The sequence below is a fragment of the Pleuronectes platessa genome, chromosome 5, assembly GCF_947347685.1.
Source record: "Pleuronectes platessa chromosome 5, fPlePla1.1, whole genome shotgun sequence".
NCBI lineage: Eukaryota > Metazoa > Chordata > Actinopteri > Pleuronectiformes > Pleuronectidae > Pleuronectes > Pleuronectes platessa.
This window is the reverse complement of record NC_070630.1, coordinates 8411962-8430995: the sequence shown is the minus strand read 5'-3', so window position 1 is coordinate 8430995 and position 19034 is coordinate 8411962. Positions and strand designations below refer to the sequence as shown.

Below are 19034 nucleotides of genomic sequence, written 5' to 3'. Positions count from 1 at the left end.
AGTCTGGGGTGTGGAGGATGTTCTGATTCTACGATTCCCCTTTAGACGTATTGATTTCAGTCTAGAGGAGAACACGCCTGTGGTGACAGGAGTAAAAAGTGATCCTTGGCTGTAATAACCATAAAAGACCCCAGTGGAGCAGCAGCAGTGGTGTGCTGATGCTCTCCTTGGCATCCATCTTCATTGGCAACGCCTTGAGCCTCACTGTTGATGAGAGTACCTGTTAACGCTGACAAATTAAAGAGATGACAGCTGACTTCTCTTCTCTAGGTTTAGACAAGGGCATACGGGTAGAGCTGCAGCCTATCACCTCATCCAATCCCACAGGGCGACAGTTCTCATACCCGCCAGATCCAATGTTTCAATCAACAGCAGTGTCTGATTTTCCAGAGGTCACCCGAAATGATCTCAAATGCACTCGAGAGAAGCTGGGTGTGGATTTCAAACACAAATAGATAATTGTCGTCTGTTTTTCAGCAATTCGGATGCACCGTCCAATTTGTCATGACTAATATGAGCCTTTCAATCTATGCTCCACCACACTGGGGGGGGGGGGCTGACATCCTTAATGACACCGACTCTGTCCCCCATGGTGCCCACAGCAAAAGCAACTAATCCTCAGAGTACCAATATCCCCTTAATAAAACTCTATTTAATTTAAAGAATATTTCCAATGTCACGTGTCCAATTTCGTAGGAAAGTGTAAACCAAGCTCTCTTCCTCCCTCCTCAGACTTTAACGTATTTGTTTGTTCTGCACAGAGACTGTTTTCACACTTCTTAAACCTAATACACTTGGCCTGATGCTGTTGTTATGCATGTTCAAGATAGTGGGTGAAGTGAGAAATGGTCGGTGCACTGAAGTCGTTTAACAAACCCGTGTTGCATTCGCCAGCCAGCAATGGAAATTCTCAGTGGTTTATTTCCTCTTTTTCACTCTCTCTCTCACACACACCAACACGCACACGCACACACACACACACACTGGCCACTGTCTGACAGACCACAGGGCCCCTCGTTAGCTCTAGATGCTGCTGTCCAATCAGGGCGCTCATTAAAAATCTGGGATTGTATGATGTCATTTTCTGAAGGAAGTAGAACAGCTTGAAACACGAGTTCAAACCAGTGGGAGAGTTTGTCAGAGATTTAATCGACAGTGACAGAATTACTTCCACTTTATTTCTACACTTCCCTCGACCATTCGCAAATTTGAACCTTTGCTGGGATTTGTGTTTTCATTCCCCTCCCTCTCTGTTGTGAGTCTGCAGGCTCGGCTTACACCCCCGTCTCTGAGACAAAACCACCTTAACTGTTTGAAATCAGAAAAAAAGAAGAAAAGGATTTGTGCCGTGCAACTTATTCAACACAAATATACAAACAAGATAAAGATACAAGACGCACACATAGTTTTTGTCTGTGTTCAGTCATTTACAGTGAGGTTAAACCATTTACTCGTACAAAGACATACACTAGGTGGTACAATGAGTGAGGAAAATTCCAAACCCCCAGAGAGGATTTATTTATTTAACAACACTCCTTTATTGTTGGCAGGCAGCACAGCGTGACTGCCTTGTCTGAATTAATCCTCCCAATTTCCTTTATTAAGAAAGTAAAAAGACAACAGGGTTTCTGCAGCGCTCAACGAGTTAAAGTTAAGATTCTCTTTATTAGTCCACTCTGAATGTGACTTAAAGATCCAGTTTGTATAGATGTAGGTGAAAGGAATCTATAATCAGAAAAGGAATATAAAGGATGAGGTGAAGTGAGGGGTATTCAGCTGCAACATGCAACTTCACCACTAGATGTCACTAAATTCTACACACTGAATCTTTAATACCTGTTTCACAATGATTGTGGCCAAAGTATAAAGGGACAAAGAGTAAACCAGCATCTATGATGGCCTTGAATCTGGACAATGTGAAAATGCAGACAATAGATTAATTGAAAAACCAAATAATTACGTTAAACTTCTTAAAATATCTAAAAATGTCTTTTGGATTTTAGCTACAAAATAGAAAGGTAGGTCCCTTTTCTATGATCATATATGACAGTAGATGCAATCTAAAACAAATAGAAAATATTGAAGACTTATATTTAGACTTTTAATTCTTTGCAGGGTATTTTGTTTCAAAATAACTTAAGTCAAAGTTGTATTTAAGGCTGAGCAGAGTGTGTTGCACTGCAGGTCATACTTCCTCAATAATAGGTTCCTTTTATAACTACTATACAGGAGAGTAGGTGAATTTTAACCGGGCCAAGATCTTTGGTTCAGATTTGATCTGATTTCTTTACCCAATGTTGTTAAATTGAAACACAATTGTGACCTCACTGGTTTGTTTTATTAGTATTCAGATAGTGACTGCGTCACACAGCTCGTGGTTTCTCAAGAGGGCCATCTGTGCCAGAGCATGTCCAGGCCACACCATCGAGAAAACTTTATTGATCTTGCAGCATCTGAAGGGAGTGAAGGGGGAAACTTTGTTGCCACGGCAACTCTGGTGTAGAATATGGCCCTTTGAATTTCATTAAGATGATGTCGAGCTGCCTTCAAAGCGGAGCGTCAACCTTAATGGGCTGCTGAGGAGGCAAGGAGGGACGTGAACGGATGTCTGAATGGGCAAGTAAATTAAAAAGAAAAGGGCAGCTCCACCTCACATTTCTATTTCGGTTTTATTGCTTAGCATTAGTGCCGGCTGCCAAATCGATACGTAGGAGGAGAGGGAGCACAAGGGGAACCGGAGTCAAGGTTTGTTTTTGCGCACAGTGATGCAGGAGCACAAAGGCCAACCAAAGAGGGATTATATAGACACCTGCATTTCTAATTAAGAAAAGCTTATATTTAAATTGTGTTGTATTTTGAAAGAAAAATAGTTACAGCAACATCCCATATTTGCATACACCCAAAATATACAGGGATACCCATGACACATACTGTGCCAGCCGAACAGTATATATATATTATCTTTTAGAAGACATGAGAGAATCTACTCTCCATATTTACATGGAAGAGTAATTCTGCAGTACAAGGCATGTGCAGTACACTTGGGAACATTACCCAGCCGCCCACACACAAACACACACACACAAACAGGGAACTATACATCACAGCAACATACAAACAAACAAAGGAAAAAAGAGAATAAATTTGCCCTTCACATGTCTTGGCTGAGATGGACTGTGTTTTTATACCTGTGTTCTTACACATAACGGTGATGTTATTATTGGTTCACACCCTCAAAATAAGGCTCCGTTCAAATAGCACACGGCAGCAGGTGTTTGTGCAAATCCTTAAACAATCAGATGCTCACTTAAACACAAACTTAGAGAGAGCCCTGAATAATGCAGCGCGATTCAAATGAAAACTGATAGATGCTCATCCCCCGATCTGAATGTGCAACACCTTTCTGCAGCGGCACTCCCGACACACAGGATCCAGTTTACATATTAAACAGGGCGAGCAGCTGTGGGGACGATAACGCATCTCCACAACTTCAGAGAAGTTAAATTTTCCTTTTAACAGCTAAATGAAAAAACTGTTTTGCTTTTTACCCCTCACCTGCTCCGTTACGCCCAGATACTGCGGTGCAAGTGCGGCATTAACAACCTGTGAAATGTTTTAATTAGGGCACCCGTGGATCCTCCAGGATATTCTCATGGTTAAATAACCAGAGAGAAGTAATGTTTTTTACAAAGTGAACAACTGAAGACGAATCAGGGTATCTCATAAATCACAGAGATGTCAAACGAGGAGAGCAACACATCAGAGTTTCACCAAAAAATATGTATAAATAAATCAATGCACAGCTCAAACCATGTCTCCTTAATTATTGTCCTCTGAGAATAATGTGTATGTGTCCTAACTAGCATCATTAAACCCGACAGGAATGAGCAAATACCTGCAGCTTATTCACTCCAAATGAAAAATGGCTTCACTTGATGCAATGTTTGGACAGAAATGTGGTGACAATAGCTTCTTGTTACAAGGACAGCGTGACTCAGAAGAGTTTGTGCTCTTTTTTCCTGTTAGAGCCACCACTGGCCTTGTGTGAGATTATACCAGAGGTGAAACTATTAGTCAATCAGTAGGAAATGCATCAACCTGAAAGATTCACCAATACTTTCTAATTCCAGCTTCGCAGCCGTGAGCTGAGCAGCCCTTTGACAAACTATCCCGGGTATATTTTAGACGTGAAGATGTCGCTCAAGATTTTATGCACTTGCCATGAACTTTATTCACAATGTTCTAAGTTTTATTGCCAAAATAACTAAAAGTCCTTAGTTTCACCTTCTCAAATCAGAAAAATGTGCAAAGCGGTTTCTTACTCAGTTCATTATTTCTGTCTTTTTCGGTGAAAAGCAATCAAAGGAGTGAGAGGGTGGGAAAAACCAAGGTGCACTGCAAGAAATCAAAATTGAATTGACAGACAAAAAGAGAAACATGACAGTCTCAGCAGCAGCAAAAGTGTTTTTCTGGTTTTCTTTGTTTTTCACGGAGTTAAATTAAATTCTGGGAAATTATGATAATTTTCTACTGTATAATTATATTTTGAAAGAATCTAACGATTTTGGGAAGTATAGTTCATGATGACAATAATGCTTAGTGGGAGCCCATGTTCACAATTACAGGAGTTAAGACTCATGCATATTTTGAATGTGACATTGAAAAAAGTTAGCAGCACAATACAAACAATGGAAAACATAAACATCTGCCCAGGGCAGGTGCGCTGTAGGAATATTTTCTGGACATGACATTGTCAAGGAAGCCGTAGATGCCAATTAGACGGTGCCGGCGATGAACTGCGAGCTGCCCTTGTGTGACTCTTGTCAGGATTCAGGCATAATTATTGACAGCTACAGTTCATCGGAGTCAGCTCAGTCTCCACCAGCGGACGCCTTAAAGGAGGCTCCGCAGCCCTGGGGGGATCTCTGGTTGCATATCATCAAGAGGGGTGGGGGGTATCGTCGTAAACAGGAGGAGCATTTGCATATTATAATTATGTCTGCATGCAAACACTGTCTTCTCAATTACATCCCATTTAAAACTTTCAATGAAGAAGAAATGAGAAGCACGAACTACTGCAACTCCATAAACTTTAATTGTAAGAGTCTAAACAAGACTGAGAGCATTAGGATTACACTGGCACTGTGTTAGTACAGGCGTGCACGTCACTTGTCGATTGAAAATGTATTCTTTACCAGCTACATTTTAAAATAACTCATTTTACAGCTACAATCAAGCCTAAATGGCTGCTGTAATTAAAACTAATGATAATTATGCAGGATCTGCAAATGACTTTTTCTGCTTTTCCATAAGAACACCCTTGAATATTATCTGCTAAAAGATACAATTATTCACACAAAAATACCTGAAGATAATATGCACCAGTTATGTACAAATCTTCCTGATTGTAGGGCTCTAGTTAATCTGCCATTTGCTTTGTATTATTAATGAATTGCTCCGTTTATAAAATGCTAATTTGTTTGACAAATAATCATATTAATTATAATTATCAACTATGACCACATAATGTCCCAGAACAGTCCCAAACTAAAAAATGTCCAATTTACTATCATAGATAACCCCCCAAAAAATTTATATTAATAATAGATTCATAGTAAACCATAGATAAAAGATCTATTATCTACATCAAGACTTTGTCCACCCCAGGCAGTCTTCACAAATAGAAATATAATGATGTAATATAAAGCTCCCGTCAGAACGCACACATAATCACAGTGGAAATGATTGTGATTGACATTAATGACACAGCAGCGCCTTTTCATGTGAAGTGATTGTTTCTTTTAAAGTCTCACATTTCTGCACAGACTCCTGATTACTGCACATCCCTCCACTGAAGTCTTCGGTGAAACAGACTCCATCACAAGGGCCATATGACACATAATGGAATTATTTGATATGCTGTTGTTCCAGTCAATCCATGTTATTCACAAATTGCCTCCATAGCTAAATAAAAAAACACACCCTCTGCCAGCATCTGTTATCCGTCATGATTAATAGAATAAAGAGCCGAGCGCACCGGCCTCTGATTTACAACGGCCACTTGTCTGTTTCAGATGTGCAGTGACAGGTTTTTGTCGGAGCTTCACACTCAGAGAGGATTCTGGGCCGGTTTGATGTTCACTCTGGACGGAGGACTCTGCAGCCGCTTCATCTTTAATGACATTGGGTATTAAAGTATCTCTGACTATTAAATTAGCCAAAACCACATTCTGAAGTACTCAGTCACGGATCCCAAATTTGACTATAGTGAAATTAGTGTTAGATAAATTATAGAAGTAGGGGAGTTTAGGGCATTCACTAACTTATTCAGTACAGACGATACCAACCAGTTCAAACACCAGTTGTGTTACGAGCAACCAAGAGGCAATAACATCTAATTGAAAGTCGGCAAACAACTAATACTAACAGGCAATAGTGACTGCATCAAATATAAACACAAATATAATGAAGTATACAATTCTCTTAAAGTAAAAATGGGCTCTGTCAGTATTAGTATTGCTATTTGCATAATGAACTTTAACTGCAGATGCCAAATAAATGTAGAAAAGTTAAAGGAAAAATATTTCACCTTGAAATATGGTGGAGTAGAGGAAGTACACAAAGGTATAAATCTAGAAGGGCAACATAGAAGAATGCATACCTCCGCCGAGGCCAGTTCCCTCATGAAACCACATTTAAATTCACTAGATCCAGATCTTTTATTTGAATTACCGCATTCATTAATGAAAAATGCGATGCTAAACAAAGTGACCAAAATGTCCCGGATCCGACCTCAGGGCTGGAAACAGAACCTCATGGGCAGAGGTAATTAAAATACACTTTCTACTAATATAGCCTGCTAATGTGGTACAATATATCAACATATGTGTGCTTATAAGTGACAATAGAGATAACTCAGGGCCCAGCCTAAATTAGTTCTTCTAGAAGGCAGCATGTCCTGACATCAACAAATACCTCGACAATACACGGTGGGGCTGTTACTCTTTTCTCCGTGTAGCTGTTTGTCTGACACCTTCCAGGAGACCGCTGAAGAACAGTTGGCATATTCGTCAAAAAAATAAGAAAAAAACCACACACACACACACGGATAAACAAGCTGCGATAAAAGCAGGTGTTGCTTGAGCAAACAGTATTAGGTCGGACAGTGATTCTCAATGACACTCAGCTTACGATGATTTCTATATCTGTTCTTAGATATATTTTGAAATCCAGCAAGGGTCAGTGACAGGAACTGGTCATTATAACCACTGTGGGAGCACGATTGCGTTGCCTGTGTGTTCCCATGTGGTGACACTTGTGTTATTCCCCCACTGGTGCATGCTTGTTTGTCCTCCATCGGCATATCATTGTATCCACTAAATTCGTTTATTTTATTCTTGTCCTCTGTTTCCTTGGCATTGCAGCTCCTGGCCGCCCCTGCTCCGTGAGGACGAGCTGAATAGACGCCTGAATCGGTGCCTTGTGGTGCCACTTTGTGTTACAGTTGTGCTAAAGAATCCACACTTTCACGTTTCAAATCCCCCTCCCTGGGCTCCAATACAGCATTGATCCCACTCTGGATGTACCCTTGGAAGGTATTATGTATTCCTGTTATGTGCCGCACTGCCACAGCGGACTCTTGTGAAGAGCAGATCCACTGTGGAGAGCATCTGTATCAAATGGCTGAACTTAAAACCACTGGAGATGGATTACTGACCGGCTTATGGAAAGGAACCATATCCGAGACAAACATTGGAGACTTTAAACTAATATAATCAAATTACAAACAATTAATTAATTTAAATCAACCATAACAAAACAAGGCAGATTTAGATTTTCTAAAAACAAAGATTTTCACACTCTCTAAAACCATAAATATCTCAACAGCTATACTTGGAGGGATTTGGCCTGGAATGTTCTGCAGGCATTCAGGATCCCCAGGGGACGCATGGTAATGACTTTAGTCCTGCTTCTCCTCCTCTGGTGCCGGAGCTAAGTTGACATTTTGGGGTTTTACTGAATTGTCTGTGCAACTTCATGGGAATCCATCCAGAGCATGAATCTTAATGTCTCTGGTGATTCCCTGACATTAAATCTAGAGCCACCAGCAGGTCAATATTTCTTCTCCCATTCAGCGACATAAATCTCAGAGTTTTACAGGATGAATTGAGAATGGGATTTTTTGTTCCATTGGGAAATATTTTACTGATTGGGGGACATTAGCATTTAAGCTTAAAGCTATGCTGTTCCAAGCAGGGCTACAGTATATACTCCTAAAAATGTTTTACTCGAGCACAACTAGCTCATATCATGTGATGTCAAACCTGTTCATAGTCGTTACGAGCGGCTGCACTTGAAGGCGGAGAGAAAAGCCTGTTGTCATAGAGAGGAGGGAGACGTGGCCTACATTTCCAGACAGTCGCTGCTATGAGACGTTTATTGTGTTGCATTTGATTGTTCGCATGAAAAGTAGGAAATGGTTTTGTCCAGGGAATTAAAGGTAGAAGAGAGAGGGGCGATCAGACTCGGATCAAAATCACAGCATGACGCGGGTGTGTTGTCGGTTTCAGAAAGTTACAGAGATGATCGGCCCTTTAATTTTTATTTTAAATTTCTACTCCTGTTATATGCGGTATTTTTTATTTTCCTGAAATGTTATTCCAGGTAATGTAGTATGTCTTACTTTCTGTGTTTTGTGCCATTCACCAGTAAAAGCCAAATTCCTGCTGATGCCTGAATTATTGGACAATCAAATTTTAGATCTTGAAAGGTATAATTTCACTACCTGAGAGAAAACGCTGGCCCTTTCAGTGTTGTTTAACATAGCCTATAACCTACTGAATGTATACGCGACCCCATTCATCATTTTGTAAGTCAAACACAAAGTACATATCCAATGTGCACCTTCTCCTTTGTGACTAAAGCATCATTTAATTAACAAAATCAATTGAGATTTATTACCTTTACGGTCTAGACATAAATAAATCTGCTGTAGAAAAAAATGAAAACTATGCACAGCTCTAATTGATATAAAAGACACCAGGTCCAAATTCACTCAAGGCTGTAATGCTTACAAGAGAGAGTAACAGCCGCGGGATGAGGCAGCAACGACTTTGTGTGATTCACTGGAATAATGGACCCACACAGCTTCAATTTGACACACTTCGCAAGGAAAGCCTGCAAAAAGCCAGTTTAGGCAGAACTTTGGTCAGGTATTATATTCGTATATGCACTACAGGTTGTCTGAGCCGCACTAATCTGGTCTCTGGGTAAAAAAAAAAGCACCTCCCAATGGAAATGCATTCCCAGTGGCAGTGGAGCAGCAAATGCACATTAGGGTGTGGATTTATCTACAGTCGCGTTTTTACCAAGTTCCTTCATTTGTTCTCTGTGACGACTGAAAAAACTAAACAAACCAAATGTTGTCTGTATCATCTGGATCTTGTTTTACATTAGTAGTGGGTGATGTGGTGTCATGATGTGTCATTTTTCATGTTTTTTTTTAAATGTAATCCTTAACTGGAGTGTGAGGATAACCCACAGTGGGCCACTAGAGGCTGTGAAGGAATTTTTGACCATCCTCACACATTACATCTGTACAACACCATTAGAAGAAAAAAGCCCGTCTCATTCATTGATGCCACTTCGTATTCGGGACAGACGCAACATGAGGAAAACAGAAAGGAAACAAATGACTCAGGGGGGAATAAAGTGGCGTCATATACACGTCAGAGATGTCAAGAGAGTTTGTGGGGATAAGAGCTGACGACGGTTTCGGGGGGGTTGTAAGTGAACACGTCACTTCCTGCCTCCGTCTGCTGCACCCAGCTGCTGCCACCGCTCACCTGAATAATGCAGAGGATTTGAAGCTGTTGTGAACTGTACTGTGCTGAGAACCTCCCGCTGTTGTGTGCATGAGTGAAAGGCAAACCGCCGGTAAAGTCAGGAGCCAATTCTCCAGATTTTACCCCGTAGGTGATGTCTGAGAGCGGCGAGAGAGAGTGACAGCAGTTCCAACCTTTCATTGACCTGTTGTTGTAATGGGGGATGCAGGGTGGGGAGGAGGGGGGGGAGTTAAATTGGAGTGCTGTGTGAGATATCTTCAAAGATTTGACTCTGTTAACGTTGATATATTCTTTCACCTTCTAGTCTCCTTGATGCATCAAGTCTACATTAAACTGCCCGAGACATCAGCTGCTGCCTGAGGCTTCCTTTCACCAGCTCCCAGAGAACGTCCATCACACCGGCCCCCTGCCAGTGTGATGGAAGTTTTCAGTGGTTTCCGATAGTTTAGGGATTATTTGATTAAATACCACATGAAAGCACAGTATCATCTGCAGTAGGGCCTCGTGATATGTTAGGAGCCGCTTTACGTTCCTGTTTTTACATCACTTCTGAGGTTTTTTATCAAACTAATTAGAAAAAATTATCAAAGCACCAAAAAGTCAAAGGACAGTAATAGAAGTTACTACCACACACATGGTCTCTGGGGGTTGTGGCCCCCTGGAGGAGCCGCTGCCAGCTTTGCCTATAGTTGGCAATCCAGACTTGTTTGAACTGCATTCAAGTTAAAGCTGTGTGCTAATAACTACATTTATTCAATTACATACATAAAAAGCATAGAGATTTTTATATCACTGAGAGCACATGAGTATGCTACTACAGCCCCGCCCCTACTCCCCGTCTCCACACCCTCACAGCTCGGATTGGTTTCGTGGGTTTGTGACATCACAAACCCCGGCTGCCCTAATCTGTTCACAGTGCCATTTGTCTACTGCAGTTTTAACTTGGAAATACTCAAACATGGCTCTAACTGCTTATTTCAAATTATATATAGAATTCATCATTAAAGGTACAAGGGGGACATGGGACCATGTGACCATAAACCACTCACTGGAGGGGGACTTAACAGTTTGCAGCTTAATCAAACAAATAGGTCTGTATAACCATGATAACAATTCATCATTAAATATCCCATCATGTTAGGAAATAAAAATGAAAAGACCCGAGCCTCCGTTTTATATTTCAAAGTGGACACGTTTGACCTGCTGTGTTTAAATAGAAGTCGTGTTTGAAAAGCACTGATATGAATGATTCCTCCGGTGAATTAGATCTTTACTTGCCATTTCTACCTCCAGTCATAGCTGTTTAGAGAAATGGGGTCAATGGCTTTAAACCATGACATATCTGTATAATTAGTAATTATATCAATGAAATGTTTAGAACGACTGCAGATGAGCTCATGCCGCACTTTGAGAGTCTCTAATCACAAACCTGTCAGGCCTGTTATTTGAGAAAGACACATTTAGCTCTTTCCTTTCAGTCCTATACTTATCTATAATTTTCGGAGCTGTGCTGAGCACAAAGTTAATACAACTGAATTCTATCCTGTGAATAAAACCGTTAAACCTTTACTCAACTATGGAAAGTCAGTGTTAAGTTGTCGATGTCTTTCAAACATGGCAAATTGAATAAGATTAGAAGAATCATACCGGCCAGTGTTAATGGACAGAAGGAAGAAGAAGACCATGGGTCCATTGTGCTTATTTAGTTTCCGGACATAGTTAATTAGTAAATTTGATGAATTCGGCGCTGAACCAAATTTCTGGCCAAATGCAATCAACTCAGGAAAAAAGTAGCGCCTGGAAAATGACACCAGAGAGAATTCAGTGGGATTGAGCTGAAATAGCTTTTTTTGTTTGTTTTTCCCATTTCAATGTGTAAAATGTGAATTTAACTCGGAATCACAGATCAAGCAGTTTCCACATTTTCAGCTTCTCCCAAAACGGCTTCTGCTGCGGCGGCTGCCGTATTCACTGCACACGTCTGTTCAGGGAAGAAAATTGTTTGTAAATAAAACTGCTGCTTTGCATTTGAATAAATTCTTAGAGATTTTAGAATCCGTGCCCAGGTTTGATGTTTGATCTGAAAAAGAGAGGGCAGCGCTGGAGCTCATGTGTTTATGTCTTTTGGTTTCATCCTCAGCCCCGGCCCATTTCTGTACACTTTCTTTATTTACTCAGTGTTTGCGTGGGTTTCCTCCAGGTGAGCATTCATTCAGGAAATGGATTCAAAGAAAAGAATAGATCCCTGGCTAATTAGTGGAATACCAAACAAATAGTATGTTCTTTTTTGGGAACGGCCAACATTAGATTTTATTTCATGTATTGTAACTGACAGTTAGGGAGAAGGGCCTGAGAATAATGTATCTATAAAGCACACACAATTCAAACACTACCTATCTATAATATAGTCCAGACACTAACACAGACCATAATCTTGGACATCTAGGGAACCGGCTCACTGACATTATTGCACTTTAATATAGCTCTGCCCATGTGGCTTGTCCATTAGACCCAGGCAAGCTCATTGTGTTGCCAGGACCACTTATTACATCCCAGCCTCATGTGCAGCTCCTCCCACTCCTCACTCTTCTCTGACTATGAGCCAGTGCAAATTACAGTAACAGCTTGGACGTGAGTATAATCTCAAGTGGTGCGAGCTGGGCTCCATGGTGAGGCGTGCGGGCAGATGGAAGCGGGGACTCTGCCAGGCCTCTTTAGGGGCTCCCACTCTTTCCTCAGCCCGCTAGACAATGGAGGAGCTGTGGCTCATAACCAGCTCCTGGTCTGCCACTATCATGCAGCCTCCTCCCATGCTCTGTGTTCGGTAAATGATATGAAGGGAAGGGGGCTCCTGTCACGGCCTTGTTACGACCAATGCACAGATGGCCACTTTATATCATGAGACTTGGGGAAAGATGCTCAGAGGTTCACATGTAGTGAGATGAAGTAGAGGGAAAGGAAGCACAGTAGGTGCGTTTCTGCATGTTTCCCTGCACAGCAAGAGGTAAAGCCCTTACCCCTGAGCTATGGTATTTATTTAAAAATATCACTTTAAATAAACACCCCTTTTTTATTTGCCTTAAAGATCATAACATAATTCAATGGGAATTGTATTTACCACATTGGGAGAAAAGCTTTGAATCTCTTGAAAAAGCGGAATATATTATTCATTAACTAAACTCCACCGAGTCCACACTTGCTTCTCAAATGATCCTCATGAGTCCAAACATACAACAGCCATACAATATTCATAAAATATACACAACAAAGTGTGATCAGTGTAAGCCTAGTGTAAATATACTGCAGGTTTGGTGTCGCCTCAGGGAGAACCATTTAATTTCAGTGCTGAATTAGTTGAGCATGCATCCGTCTGTGTTGATGAACTTCTGTCCTCCGTCTCTTCTGTTCACTAACTTCTGTCTCTGTTTGTCCTGCTCTGTAATTTCCAATGCCCTGCTGACTTCTGCCAAAGTGAATGAAATGATAAATTTACAGGGAAGAAATGTATGAGCAGAAAAATATGAATAGTCTGTGGTTACGGATCCCTTTTTAGGTTAAGAGCCTCTCAGCACTGCGGTAAAAGTTACACGGAAATGTAATGCACCTTTTTATTTTTGAATGAGTGAGCTCCAGGCTTTACAAACGCACGACAACACAGATCTGAGGTTCTCTGTTTCGCTGCTGTGGGAGAGAAGCTTTATTTACGCTCACAAACAGTGCAACTCTTGCCCATTAATGTAAATGGATTCTTAAACTCAGTTCTGTTCCCTGTAACTAATGAGGACACTTATGAAACAAGTCTCCACCTCCATGTGTCATTAAACATACCTGGGCAGTTTTTATCGCGCATGCTGCAAATCAGGAAGCTCCGGGTGAAACATATGAGGCTCAGCGAAGCTCAAACATCAGCCTCCCTCCTCGCGCACACACAACAACAACAAACTGCACAAAAGAATATGATTTATGAGGAAAATAACTGAGTGTGAGTCAGCTGCGTGTCAAGATGTGGCTGTTTAAGTGACTCAGTCTTCAATGTCTTTCCAACCCTGAGAGCATCTGCACTGACGGAAAGGGATCTGACTGAGGGAGAGGGAAAGAGAGAGAGAGAGAGAGAGAGAGAGAGAGAGAGAGAGAGAGAGAGAGAGAGGAGAGAGAGAGGGAGAGAGAGAGAGAGAGAGAGGGCAGCCAGACGCAGAGCACGACTCCCCTGAAGCGAAGCATCTATTGTATCTGACTTGTGCTCGCACGCACAAAGGTGTGTTTTGATTTTACCACTATTATTTGAAATATAGCCTCAGCTACGCCATTTCAAATTCACAAAAAGAACCAACAACTGTCACAGCCGTGCAGATGACGTGGCTGGTGCAGCTCGTTTCTGGGGCTGATTAGAGCGACAGAATCGGGCACGGAGTTCTGCACAGGGCTCACATGTGTGACGTGAACCTCAAGAAAGCCCTGAGCCGCTGCCCCACACCACCCGTCACTGCCTCCAACACACTTGGTATTCCAGGAAACACTGACTGCAAGACTCCTTACAATCACTTTGACAAGAGGAGCAGAGCCTGAGACAGCGGAGGGGAGGCAGGCGAGCACAGCGCCGCCACTGGAATCTGGAATATGCGAGGGTAATAGCTTGACCTCCTCCTCACTCTCCCCTCGATCCCCGATTAGAAACATGTATTCACTGCGTACTTACGAACGGCCATTTTTTCACTTGTCGTACCATTATTTTGTGCGATCCCAGATGAACTAGTGGGGAATCCTGTTGTTACGCCTCTTATCGCCCTCAAACTTGACAACCAGGATTAAACTACACTCAAAGGAACAGCTGGGCAAGGCTGCAGGATGAATACATATGGGCCGAAATTGCCGTACTTTCCCAAACTCAAATTGCTCTGATTTGATGAGATTGGTGAAGTCAGTTCTCTTAGAACGGATTCATTTAACTACGGGAATTATTTGTCTTTTTTAGGACAGAAATGGAACGATGTGACTCACAGTGCAGAAGATATGCAGAGTTATGCAGGGTCCATGACTGGTGTAGATGCTGCTTGTTAGACCCACGATGAGGAGGAGGAGGAGGGAGGGGGGGGACACACACAGAAGGCAACAGCAGTTATGTTCCACGCAGTAGCACAAGCTGGCTAATTAGCATTGCCCTGCCATTCCCTTTGAACCAGCAGAGGACAAGTGGGAGCCATCATATTTCTTTGTTCTCAGAACTGAGTGATTCCCCCCTGGCTGCAGAAACCACAGGGGTGTGACCACAGAGGGTCAGAGGTGGGCAAAATAACCCCACCTCCCACAGCCTCCCTTACTGAACCCTGCCCAGGGGAATTATCCGGCCCTTTCCCGAAAACTACGCCCTCAGCAGTGTACACTTACAGGCTGCGTGCTGAATACGATATAGTGCTTAGATGCGGAGCGGTGACATTTTCGGAGATTCAAACCTGCTCTGAGCACCCAAGACAGATGTTTGGGGGATACAGGTACCTACTGCACTTCAGATGCACACAATTATTCTCGGCTGACTGCTCTCTGAAGACAGAGCACGGATCATTAACTCTGTCCTCTCGTGTACCGGGTTTTTAATTAATAGTTTTGTGCTATATGATGTACTATTTAAAACACGAAACTGTGTTCATGTGTTGCTGCAGTGTTTCGGGGGGGGAGTGTTTTATGGCTCCTTTCAGGTTAGTTAGAGATGCAGTCGGTGGAGAGAAGCGTTTTGTATCACACATGGGTCACATCATCGGAAACACTTGGCAAACTTTGTTAAGTGGTCTAGGAAAGAGAGTAATTAATCAAAGAGCGGCGAACATATCCGACAGGACGAGAACCGAGAAGATCAGGACTCGTGCACCTCCCAACTTCAGGAAAGTGAGCCAGTGAAACTACACCTCGGACCCGGCTCTACACTGGTAGGTTCTACAGAGCGCCGTGAGCCCCAAAAGCACAGAGGTGCGTCATTAGGCATTTTACTTGATGAAATCTCTCGACAGTATCTTCTCCCTGTAACGATGACAAAGTAGAAGAGATGATGAAAATGACGACAGGCTCAAAGCAATAACTTTAACGTGCAGTAACGAGTGGTGGAGGAGGGAGAGCATCGTGGCCTTATTTTGCCCAGAGTCTTCCCTTTCAGTGTAGACAGATCTCTGTTCCCTTAAGTCACTGGTGGGGGTTGGAAGTAGTCTGCAGGACCATTTCATCTGCATATAGTTCATTATACATCCCAGAGGGATCCACTGAGTTGAGTTGAGTTTAGTTCATCGTTATTGGTCGGCTGAGTTCTGCAGGACCGGACTACCAGAATCGTTTTGGGAGTGTCCCCATTAGCCATCTCTCTTTCACCATGAATCTGAACAAACAGTTTTCAGGGTCAGACTCCTTTAGTGACTCCTTTTCTCTAAAAGCACCTACTGACAAATCTGGTGACTTTGGACAAACCCTCAGCTGCTCTCTCCAATGCCCTGAGAGCGAGAGGCACACCTCCCCGTGCTTCTTCTGTGTTCAGTGAGCCGCAGAGAGGTGGTGCAGGGGTTTGATACCCGGACGGAGGCTGTGCACTATAGCTGCTTTCAGGTTAATGACGCTTGTAACCAAGACAGACGTAAAATACAAAACAACAAAAAGAAAAGAAATATCCCACCGATGAAAATGTCATGAAGGCTTGTGGTGATAAGAGCTGACGACGGTGTCTGTGTGTTGTAAAGAGAATCAGGTGATCTCTGCAGTGGAGTTAATACGTCACTTCCTGCCTCTGCACGAAATGGCAGCTCCCTAAAAGCGAAGCCATAATCTTGATCGCTACCTGGTGGCTGGTCACAGTAATGGACACGAACCCTGCCACTGTTTTAGTGATGAGACACGAGTCAAACTAAGACGTGTTGAACATGCTGAAGACATTTTCCTGCTTCTTTCATTTGAGGTATTTTTTTATCACACTGATTCATGTTCAATTGCTCATTTTCCAGTAAGTTTGGGTTTAATTACTTATTTGATTCTATAAAAACAAGGTGAGACTTCCATGATTGACAGCTGAGGCTGACTCACGATTGACAGGCGTGTGTATCAGCGAGACCTCGATTGCGCGGCTCCGTCCCTTGATCGCTACGGCTTGATTTTAGCTTGATTTCTGAATGGTGGGAGGAAGTGTGGTGCATCTTTATAAACAGTCTACGGTGTGAACGCAAATGTTTTATCAGAATCTAAAACAGTCCCAGCACCTTAACTCTGTGATTCTAAAAGATCTGTTTTATGTAAGATTTGTTCTGATAACCTCGAAATCGTCAAAGCAGGCTCAATAGTCTGTCGAAAATCAACACACTGTTCGAATATAAAGAGACACACTCCCACACACTCTATAACCCTGCAGACATTACGTGCTGTTGTGCATTGCTGTTTCTGTATATATCTCTATTATTTCTGACGGAGGCTCCCTGTGTGTGTTCAACGTGTTCAACAGCCATATGTTAACGTTTGCTTATCTCTGTTTTGATTTATGCTTTGTGTAGATGCATGTATGATTTGCATCCATACGCTTGTTGACAGAAGTGTTTGAAGGCAGCCACTCACAACCTGTGCCAACTTCCCTCCATGTCTGAACATACCTGGCCAACAAAGCTGATAAGGATTAAACAAACTCCACCCATATGGCTGTTTAAACGGTGTGTGCGGAAAAGAAACACAGCTGAAAAGAAGAAATTGTAGAAAGAATTTGACCCAGTTCTGTTTCTGCACCTGTAGTTTCATTGTCTTTCCTGTAATGAATTCCCACCGGGGATCTGCACAGAACTGCGTCTCCAATCTGCTGAGGCACCACTGCTAACGCAACATTTTTCAGCAGAGTCGCCCCAGCTGAAGGCGGAGCTGCAGCCGCTCGCGCTCACCGTGCAGCGCTGGGGAAAATACAACACACTCACCGGATCTCAAGCCCTGGTCTCCATCGCTGGTTTCACATCAGCATACTGTTCAGCTGGCGGCGAGAGGTTCAATGCTGAGGCAGGTGACTCCCGTGGGTGTCACAGGAAATACAGCACCTGTGAGGAGAAAAACATGTTTAGCCTTCTCATCGGGCCTGGGACCCAAGTTAGCATACTGCGCTGAAAGAGCTGCCAGGAGTCTGGTGGTTTCAAAACACATCTCCGGATTGTTTATCATCTGCTTCGAGTCAGGACTCTAGGAGGATGCAGGCAACATTCCTCAGCCGACGGAAAAGCAGTCATACATTCATAATCTCATTTCCACTTGGCAGCTTTGGGTGAGATATGTACGCTGATCTGATTATGAAACAACAGGAAAGAAGCACGAGCAGCAGGAGAGGCCCCAGAAAAACAGTGCTGGAGATACCCTGACTATGAATGTGTGTCCTGTCATTAATATTTCACTGCATCATTGTAGCTAAAGAAGAAGAACAAAGTGTAAAGGGGAGCGTAATGAAAAATTAATCATGTTTTGACACGGCTTTGGAATTTATCCGTGCAAAACAAAGAACTGGGGAGTCTCCTGCTCGCGACGGGAGTTTGTGTGGGAGAAAGTAAGGTGATTAATGCAGCCAAATAATTACTGCAAACTTTAACATGTGGTTTTTGCACCAACTGATGAAGATGGATGAAGATGAGGAATCACTGGACTATTTTTTACAGCAACCGTTTCTTTTCTCCCCCTCATACCGGACAGAGGTGACTGCCAAGGTCACGGGCCCTCAGTGTCTGACTTGTCCCCGAAAAAAATGAAAAAAAAGCTCATTGACATGTCTCAGCTCTGCCTGCAGTGCAGCAGCACACAATCCGGGAGAGAGAGAGAGAGAGAGAGAGAGAGAGAGAGAGAGGGGGAGAGAGGGAGAGAAGGAGAGAGGGAGAGAGAGAGATTACCATATCTCTCGCATTTGTCTGCAGAGAGCCTTCATGCATTAAAAAACAGAATTCTCCACTCAGGTTCCTCCTCCAGCTCGACTGTACATCAATTTGTATTCAGAGAGGGACTTCAGGCTTGTCACCTTCCGCTTTTCATCCAGCTGATGAAGTATTTATGATGCAAGCTTTTTGCCTTTTTGAGACGTCATCTCAATCATCCCGGGCTTGAGTCGCTGCCGCCATGTCAGAGTTTAAGAAATGAGGGAGAGAAACAAAGTGAGATTGTAAGTGTCACAAATTCCAGGGTTGATCATTCCAGGGCCTCCACTTG

General features: G+C 42.7%; 1 protein-coding gene across 1 annotated transcript in view; it reads right to left on the bottom strand.

Moving 5' to 3' along the window:
- Positions 1 to 19034, bottom strand: part of lrfn1 (leucine rich repeat and fibronectin type III domain containing 1) — a 50088-nt gene that overhangs the window by 7665 nt on the left and 23389 nt on the right. The window contains exon 2 of the mRNA XM_053423463.1: positions 17771 to 17887. The gene's annotated coding sequence lies outside the window, so the exon portion shown is untranslated. The remainder of the gene's footprint in view (positions 1 to 17770; positions 17888 to 19034) is intronic.